The following is a 10,452-nucleotide window of genomic DNA, read 5'->3' on the forward strand; positions in this document are numbered from 1 at the left end:
CTACAGAGGGAGAGAGACCGTACGTCAGGGCCGCTTACCTACAGAGGGAGAGAGAGAGACCGTACGTCAGGGCCGTGTTACCTACAGAGAGGAGAGAGACCGTACGTCAGGGCCGCGTTACCTACAGAGGGAGAGAGAGACCGTACGTCAGGGCCGCGTTACCTACAGAGGGAGAGAGACCGTACGTCAGGGCCGCGTTACCTACAGAGGGAGAGAGAGAGACCGTACGTCAGGGCCGTGTTACCTACAGAGGGAGAGAGACCGTACGTCAGGGCCGTGTTACCTACAGAGGGGAGAGAGACCGGCGTCAGGGCCGCGTTACCTACAGAGGGAGAGAGAGAGACCGTACGTCAGGGCCGCGTTACCTACAGAGGGAGAGAGAGAGACCGTACGTCAGGGCCGCGTTACCTACAGAGGGAGAGAGACCGTACGTCAGGGCCGCGTACCTACAGAGGGAGAGAGAGAGACCGTGCGTCAGGGCGCAGTTACCTACAGAGGGAGAGAGAGAGACCGTACGTCAGGGGCCGCGTTACCTACAGAGGGAGAGAGAGAGACCGTACGTCAGGGCCGCGTTACCTACAGAGGAGAGAGAGAGAGACCGTACGTCAGGGCCGCGTACCTACAGAGAGAGAGAGTGAGACCGTACGTCAGGGCTGCGTTACCTACAGAGGGGAGAGAGAGACCGTACGTCAGGGCCGTGTTACCTACAGAGGGAGAGAGAGACCGTACGTCAGGGCCGCGTTACCTACAGAGGGAGAGAGACCGTACGTCAGGGCCGCGTTACCTACAGAGGGAGAGAGAGAGACCGTACGTCAGGGCCGTGTTACCTACAGAGGGAGAGAGAGACCGTACGTCAGGGCCGCGTTACCTACAGAGAGGGAGAGAGAGAGACCGTACGTCAGGGCGCGTACCTACAGAGGGAGAGAGAGAGACCGTACGTCAGGGGCCGTGTTACCTACAGAGGGGTCAGGGCCGCGTTACCTACAGAGGGAGAGAGAGAGACCGTACGTCAGGGCCGTGTTACCTACAGAGGGAGAGAGACCGTACGTCAGGGCCGCATTACCTACAGAGGGAGAGAGAGAGACCGTACGTCAGGGCCGCGTTACCTACAGAGGGAGAGAGAGAGACCGTACGTCAGGGCCGTTACCTACAGAGGAGAGAGAGAGACCGTACGTCAGGGCCGCGTTACCTACAGAGGGAGAGAGAGAGACCGTACGTCAGGGCAGCGTTACCTACAGAGGGAGAGAGAGAGAGACCGACGTCAGGGCCGCGTTACCTACAGAGGGGAGAGAGAGAGACCGTACGTCAGGGCGCGTTACCTACAGAGGGAGAGAGAGAGACCGTACGTCAGGGCCGTTACCTACAGAGGGAGAGAGAGACCGTACGTCAGGGCGCGTTTACCTACAGAGGGAGAGAGAGAGACCGTACGTCAGGGCCGCTACCTACAGAGGGAGAGAGACCGCACGTCAGGGCCGCGTTACCTACAGAGGGAGAGAGACCGTACGTCAGGGCCGCGTTACCTACAGAGGGAGAGAGACCGTACGTCAGGGCCGCGTTACCTACAGAGGGAGGGAGAGAGACCGTACGTCAGGGCCGTGTTACCTACAGAGGAGAGAGAGAGACCGTACGTCAGGGCCGTGTTACCTACAGAGGGAGAGAGACCGTACGTCAGGGCCGCGCACCTACAGAGGGAGAGAGAGAGACCGTACGTCAGGGCCGCGTTACCTACAGAGGGAGAGAGAGAGACCGTACGTCAGGGCCGCGTACCTACAGAGGGAGAGAGAGACCGTACGTCAGGGCCGCGTTACCTACAGAGGGAGAGAGAGAGACCGTACGTCAGGGCCGCGTTACCTACAGAGGGAGAGAGAGACCGTACGTCAGGGCCGTGTTACCTACAGAGGGAGGGGGAGAGAAGGAGTATGTTTGTGATGTTGTGACTTAATTCAACTCAATGGGGCCAGGTGACTTAATTCAACTCAATGGGGCCAGGTGACTTAATTCAACTCAATGGGGCCAGGTGACTTAATTCAACTCAATGGGGCCAGGTGACTTAATTCAACTCAATGGGGCCAGGTGGCTTAATTCAACTCAATGGGGCCAGGTGACTTAATTCAACTCAATGGGGCCAGGTGACTTAATTCAACTCAATGGGGCCAGGTGACTTAATTCAACTCAATGGGGCCAGGTGACTTAATTCAACTCAATGGGGCCAGGTGACTTAATTCAACTCAATGGGGCCAGGTGATTTAATTCAACTCGATGGGGCCAGGTGATTTAATTCAACTCGATGGGGCCAGGTGATTTAATTCAACTCGATGGGGCCAGGTGTTTTAATTCAACTCGATGGGGCCAGGTGTTTTAATTCAACTCGATGGGGCCAGGTGACTTAATTCAACTCAATGGGGCCAGGTGACTTAATTCAACTCAATGGGGCCAGGTGGATGGAGCATAGATACATATTATCCAAGCAGAAATCTAAACACTTTGGTTTGGACAGAAAATGACAATAAATAACCACACACACAAGGCAGATGGAAAAGGAGTGTGTATTCGTACCGGTGGAGGACTGTGCGTTGGCATCAGCCCCGTGGACCAGGAGCAGCTTGACGATGTCAACGTAACCGCCGCTCGCGGCCGCCATCAGGGGGCGTGATGTCACCTTTAATCCCCCGGTCCTCCACATTGGCATGCATGGCCAGCAGCACCTAACAACCAATCACAGCAGGGGTCGGGGATCAGAGGTCATATAATGTAAATGTATGGTGTAGAGTGTTTGTGGGGGACTCCACCTCATCCTGACCTCACCCCCCCAAAAAGGAGACACCAAAGTTACTAAAATGACTTTTTTAAAGGACCATTAGACACCTCTCTCTCTCTCTCACACACACACACACACACACTGCACTGTTCTCTCTCTCACACACACACACACTGCACTGTTCTCTCTCTCTCACACACACACACACACACTGCACTGTTCTCTCTCTCTCTCACACACACACACTGCACTGTTCTCTCTCTCTCACCACACACACACACACACTGCACTGTTCTCTCTCTCTCTCCACACACACACACTGCACTGTTCTCTCTCTCTCTCACACACACACACTGCACTGTTCTCTCTCTCTCACACACACACACACTGCACTGTTCTCTCTCTCTCACACTGCACTGTTCTCTCTCTCTCACACTGCACTGTTCTCTCTCACACACACTGCACTGTTCTCTCTCACACACACTGCACTGTTCTCTCTCTCACACACACACACACACTGCACTGTTCTCTCTCACACACACACACACACACTGCACTGTTCTCTCTCTCCACACACACACACTGCACTGTTCTCTCTCACACACACACACACTGCACTGTCTCTCTCTCTCACACTGCACTGTTCTCGCTCTCTCACACTGCACTGTTCTCTCTCTCACACACACACACACTGCACTGCTCTCTCTCTCACACACACACACACACACACACACTGCACTGTTCTCTCTCTCACACACACACTGCACTGTTCTCTCTCTCCACACACACACACACTGCACTGTTCTCTCTCTCACACACACACACTGCACTGTTCTCTCTCTCCACACACACACACTGCACTGTTCTCTCTCTCTCTCACACACACACACACTGCACTGTTCTCTCTCTCTCTCACACACACACACACTGCACTGTTCTCTCTCTCTCACACACACACACACACTGCACTGTTCTCTCTCTCTCACACTGCACTGTTCTCTCTCTCTCTCACACTGCACTGTTCTCTCTCTCTCACACTGCACTGTTCTCTCTCACACACACTGCACTGTTCTCTCTCACACACACTGCACTGTTCTCTCTCTCACACACACACACACTGCACTGTTCTCTCTCACACACACACACACACACTGCACTGTCTCTCTCTCACACACACACACACTGCACTGTTCTCTCTCCACACACACACACTGCACTGTTCTCTCTCTCTCACACTGCACTGTTCTCGCTCTCTCACACTGCACTGTTCTCTCTCTCACACACACACACACTGCACTGCTCTCTCTCTCACACACACACACACACACACACACACTGCACTGTTCTCTCTCTCACACACACACTGCACTGTTCTCTCTCTCACACACACACACACTGCACTGTTCTCTCTCTCACACACACACACTGCACTGTTCTCTCTCTCACACACACACACACTGCACTGTTCTCTCTCACACACACACACACTGCACTGTTCTCTCTCTCTCACACACACACACTGCACTGTTCTCTCTCTCACACACACTGCACTGTTCTCTCTCACACACACACACACACACACTGCACTGTTCTCTCTCTCTCACACACACACTGTTCTCTCTCACACACACACACACTGCACTGTTCTCTCTCTCTCACACTGCACTGTTCTCGCTCTCTCACACTGCACTGTTCTCTCTCTCACACACACACACACTGCACTGCTCTCTCTCACACACACACACACACACACACACTGCACTGTTCTCTCTCTCCACACACACACACACTGCACTGTTCTCTCTCACACACACACACACACACTGCACTGTTCTCTCTCTCACACACACACACACTGCACTGTTCTCTCTCTCACACACACACACACTGCACTGTTCTCTCTCTCTCACACACACACACACACACACACACACCGCACTGTTCTCTCTCTCTCACACACACACACACACACACTGCACTGTTCTCTCTCTCTCCACACACACACACACACACACTGCACTGTTCTCTCTCTCTCACACACACACACACACTGCACTGTTCTCTCTCTCAGCACACACTGCACTGTTCTCTCTCTCTCACACACACTGCACTGTTCTCTCTCTCTCACACACACTGCACTGTTCTCTCTCTACACACACACACACACACTGCACTGTTCTCTCTCTCTCACACACACACTGTTCTCTCTCACACACACACTGCACTGTTTCTCTCTCTCACACTGCACTGTTCTCTCTCTCACACACACACACTGCACTGCTCTCTCTCTCTACACACACACACACACACACACACACACACACACACACACACACACACACACACACACACACACACACACACACACACACACACACACACACACACACACACTGCACTGTTCTCTCTCACACACACACACACTGCACTGTTCTCTCTCTCACACACACACACACACACACACTGCACTGTTCTCTCTCTCTCACACACACACACACACACACTGCACTGTTCTCTCTCTCACACACACACACACACACTGCACTGTTCTCTCTCTCACACACTGCACTGTTCTCTCTCTCACACACACACACACTGCACTGCACTCTCTCTCACACACACACACACTGCACTGTTCTCTCTCTCTCACACACACACACACACACACTGCACTGTTCTCTCTCTCACACACACACACACACTGCACTGTTCTCTCTCTCTCACATTGCACTGTTCTCTCTCTCTCACACTGCACTGTTCTCTCTCTCTCACACTGCAGTTCTCTCTCTCTCACATTGCACTGTTCTCTCTCTCACACATTGCACTGTTCTCTCTCTCACATTACACTGCACTGTTCTCTCTCACATTGCACTGCTCTCTCTCACACACACACACACACACACACTGCACTGTTCTCTCTCTCACACACTGCACTGTTCTCTCTCTCACACACTGCACTGTTCTCTCTCTCACACACTGCACTGTTCTCTCTCTCACACACTGCACTGTTCTCTCTCTCACACACTGCACTGTTCTCTCTCTCACACACTGCACTGTTCTCTCTCTCACACACTGCACTGTTCTCTCTCTCACACACTGCACTGTTGTCTCTCTCACACACTGCACTGTTGTCTCTCTCACACTGCACTGTTCTCTCTCTCACACTGCACTGTTCTCTCTCTCACACACTGCACTGTTCTCTCTCTCACACACTGCACTGTTCTCTCTCTCACACACTGCACTGTTCTCTCTCTCACACACTGCACTGTTCTCTCTCTCACACACTGCACTGTTCTCTCTCTCACACACACACACACTGCACTGTTCTCTCTCTCTCACATTGCACTGTTCTCTCTCTCTCACACTGCACTGTTCTCTCTCTCTCACACTGCAGTTCTCTCTCTATCACATTGCACTGTTCTCTCTCTCACACATTGCACTGTTCTCTCTCTCACATTACACTGCACTGTTCTCTCTCACATTGCACTGCTCTCTCTCACACACACACACACACACACACTGCACTGTTCTCTCTCTCACACACTGCACTGTTCTCTCTCTCACACACTGCACTGTTCTCTCTCTCACACACTGCACTGTTCTCTCTCTCACACACTGCACTGTTCTCTCTCTCACACACTGCACTGTTCTCTCTCTCACACACTGCACTGTTCTCTCTCTCACACACTGCACTGTTCTCTCTCTCACACACTGCACTGTTCTCTCTCTCACACACTGCACTGTTCTCTCTCTCACACACTGCACTGTTGTCTCTCTCACACACTGCACTGTTGTCTCTCTCACACTGCACTGTTCTCTCTCTCACACACTGCACTGTTCTCTCTCTCACACACTGCACTGTTCTCTCTCTCACACACTGCACTGTTCTCTCTCTCACACACTGCACTGTTCTCTCTCTCACACACTGCACTGTTCTCTCTCACACACTGCACTGTCTCTCTCTCACACACACCTGTGCGAGCTCATAGTATCCAGCAGAGCAGGCGAGGCAGAGAAGACTCTCTCCTTCCTCAGTGTGTTCGTTGACGCTCCGCCCCTCGTCTAGCAGCTTCCTCACGGCGTTCACGTCTCCGTCCGAACACGCCTCCGCTAGACTCCGGCTGAAAATAACCAGACTGCTACAATTACTGCCCCTGTGACAGCAGAACACACACGGCCCTTACATACTGTACACACACCTCAATCACACTACTATTATTTTGAAAGAAAAACTCCCAGACATTGATCCCAGAGGTAACACACTGACTGATTGATCCCAGAGGTAACACACTGACTGATTGATCCCAGAGGTAACACACTGACTGATTGATCCCAGAGGTAACACACTGACTGATTGATCCCAGAGGTAACACACTGACTGATTGATCCCAGAGGTAACACACTGACTGATTGATCAGAGGTAACACACTGACTGATTGATCCCAGAGGTAACACACTGACTGATTGATCCCAGAGGTAACACACTGACTGATTGATCAGAGGTAACACACTGACTGATTGATCCCAGAGGTAACACACTGACTGATTGATCCCAGAGGTAACACACTGACTGATTGATCCCAGAGGTAACACACTGACTGATTGATCCCAGAGATAACACACTGACTGATTGATCCCAGAGATAACACACTGACTGATTGATCCCAGAGGTAACACACTGACTGATTGATCCCAGAGGTAACACACTGACTGATTGATCCCAGAGGTAACACACTGACTGATTGATCCCAGAGGTAACACACTGACTGATTGATCCCAGAGGTAACACACTGACTGATTGATCCCAGAGGTAACACACTGACTGATTGATCCCAGAGGTAACACACTGACTGATTGATCCCAGAGGTAACACACTGACTGATTGATCCCAGAGGTAACACACTGACTGATTGATCCCAGAGGTAACACACTGACTGATTGATCAGAGGTAACACACTGACTGATTGATCAGAGGTAACACACTGACTGATTGATCCCAGAGGTAACACACTGACTGATTGATCCCAGAGGTAACACACTGACTGATTGATCCCAGAGGTAACACACTGACTGATTGATCAGAGGTAACACACTGACTGATTGATCAGAGGTAACACACTGACTGATTGATCAGAGGTAACACACTGACTGATTGATCAGAGGTAACACACTGACTGATTGATCAGAGGTAACACACTGACTGATTGATCAGAGGTAACACACTGATTGATTGTGGCAGGGTCTACAGACAATCACAGACTACAAAGAGGTCTCGGACCCTGACGTTTTGCTCCCGGACAAGCTAAACATCTTCACCCGCTTTGAGGATAACAGTGCCACCAACGGCCCGCTACCAAGGACTGTGGGCTCTCCTTCTCCGTGGTCGACGGAAGACATTAAAGCGTGTTAACCCTCGCAAGGCTGCCGGCCCAGACGGCATCCCTAGCCGCGTCCTCAGAGCACCTCAGACCAGCTGGCTGGTGTGTTTACGGACATATTCAATCGCTCCCTACCCCAGTCTATTGTCCCCACATGCTTCAAGATGTCCACCATTGTTCCTGTACCCAAGAAAGCGAAGGTAACTGAACTAAATGACTATCGCCCCGTAGCACTCACTTCTGTCATCATGAAGTGCTTTGAGAGACTAGTCAAGGATCATATCACCTCCACCTTACCTGTCACCATAAACCCACTTCAATTTGCTTACTGACCCAATAGATCCACAGACCATGTAATCGCCATCACACTGCACACTGCCCTATCCCATCTGGACAAGAGGAATACCTATGTAAGAATGTTCATTGACTATAGCTCAACATTTAACACCGTAGTACCCTCCAAGCTCATCATTAAGCTCGGACCCTGGGTCTCAACCCCGCCCTCTACAACTGGGTCTTGGACTTCCTGACGAGCCACCCCCAGGTGGTGAAGCTGACCCTCAACACTGGGGACCAACAAGGGTGCGTGCTCAGCCCTCTCCTGTACTCCCTGTTCACCCATGACTGCGTGGCCATGCACTCCTCCAACTCAATCATGTTTTCAGACGACACTACAGTGGTAGGCTTGATTACCAACAACGACGAGACAGCCTACAGGGAGGAGGTGAGGGCCCTCGGAGTGTGGTGTCTGGAAAATAACCTCACACTCAATGCCGACAAAACTCGGAGTGTGGACGTCAGGAAACAGCAGAAGGAGCACCCCTCTATCCACATCGAAGGGACAGCATTGGAGCAGGTGGAAAACTTCAAGTTCCTCGGCGTAAACATCACTGACAAACTGAAATGATCCACCCACACAGACAGTGTGGTGTAGAAGGGGCAACATCAGGAGGCTGATGAAATTTGGCTCGTCACCAAAAACACTCAAACTTTTACAGATGCACAATCGAGAGCGTCCTGTCGGGCTGTATCACCGCCTGGTACGGCAGCTGCTCCGCCCATAACCGGAAGGCTCTCCAGAGGGTAGTGAGGTCTGCACAACGCATCACCGGGTGCAAGCTATCTGCCCTCCAGGACACCTACACCACCCGTTGTCACAGGAAGGCCAAAAATATCATCAAGGACAACAACCACCCGAGCCACTGCCTGTTCACCCCGCTATCATCCAGAAGGCGAGGTCAGTACAAGTGCATCAAAGCTGGAACCGAGAGATTGAAAAACAGCTTCTATCTCAAGGCCATCAGACTGTTAAACAGCCATCACTAGGTATGTGATGGCTATGTAACCCTGCACCTTAGAGGCTTCTGCCCTACATAAATAGACTTGAAATCACTGGCCACTTCAATAATGGAACACTGGTCACTTTAATAATGGAACACAAGTCACTTTAATAATGGACCACTAGTCACTTTAATAATGGAACACTAGTCACTTAATAATGTTTACATATTTTTGCTTTACTCATCTCATATGTATATACACTGTATTCTATTCTACTGTATTCTAGTCAATGCCACGCCAACATTGCTCGTCCCTAATATTTATATATTCTTTAATTCCATTCTTTTAAGTTTGTGTGTATTGTTGTGTATTGTTAGATATTACTGCACTGTTGGAGCTAGAAACACAAGCATTTTGCTACACCCACAATAACATCTGCTGAACATGTGTATTTGAGCAACAAACTGATTTCATTTACAGACTGGGGTAGATACATACTTGTCGGCCTGGCCAGCGTTGAGTGTGTTCTCTGCTCTCATGCGCGTCAGGGCAGCAGCCGCCTCGTCCAGGGCACAGCTCACTGACGACGTCAGCCTCCGCAGCACCTCGGGATCTGCGAACGCTTACCATCCGCAGTTGACAGTTTACCAATGCCTTCCGGGTTAAAGGTCATCACAGGAAACACAGGCATGGGGGCAAAACCATACCAATGAAGCCAGGCAGTTGATCGTAGAGGCAAGTCCAGCCACAGCCAATCCATGGTTAGTAGAGGCATTCATAAAAAAAACACAGAAAACACAAGCATGGGTTAGATCCAAGTCAGGAAAACTGATTTGACAAGCTTCACTGTCTTGGGTGTATACACTGAGCGTACAAAACATTAGGAACACCTGCTCTTTCCATGAGACTGACCAGGTGAATCCAGGTGAAAGCTATGATCGCTTATTGATGTCACTTGTTAAATCCACTTCAATCAGTGTAGATGAAGGGGAGGAGCCAGGTTAAAGAAGGATAAGCCTGGAGACAATTGAGACA

The 10,452-nt window shown here is 50.9% G+C and overlaps 1 pseudogene; it reads right to left on the minus strand.

Annotated features, from left to right (window-relative positions):
- The window catches only part of LOC123732686 (ankyrin repeat and KH domain-containing protein 1-like), a 19,965-nt pseudogene extending 9,842 nt beyond the window's left edge, over positions 1-10,123 (minus strand).
- Positions 10,124-10,452: the final 329 nt, after the last annotated feature.

This window comes from Salmo salar, unplaced genomic scaffold (genome assembly GCF_905237065.1).
Source record: "Salmo salar unplaced genomic scaffold, Ssal_v3.1, whole genome shotgun sequence".
NCBI classification, from domain to species: Eukaryota; Metazoa; Chordata; class Actinopteri; order Salmoniformes; family Salmonidae; genus Salmo; species Salmo salar.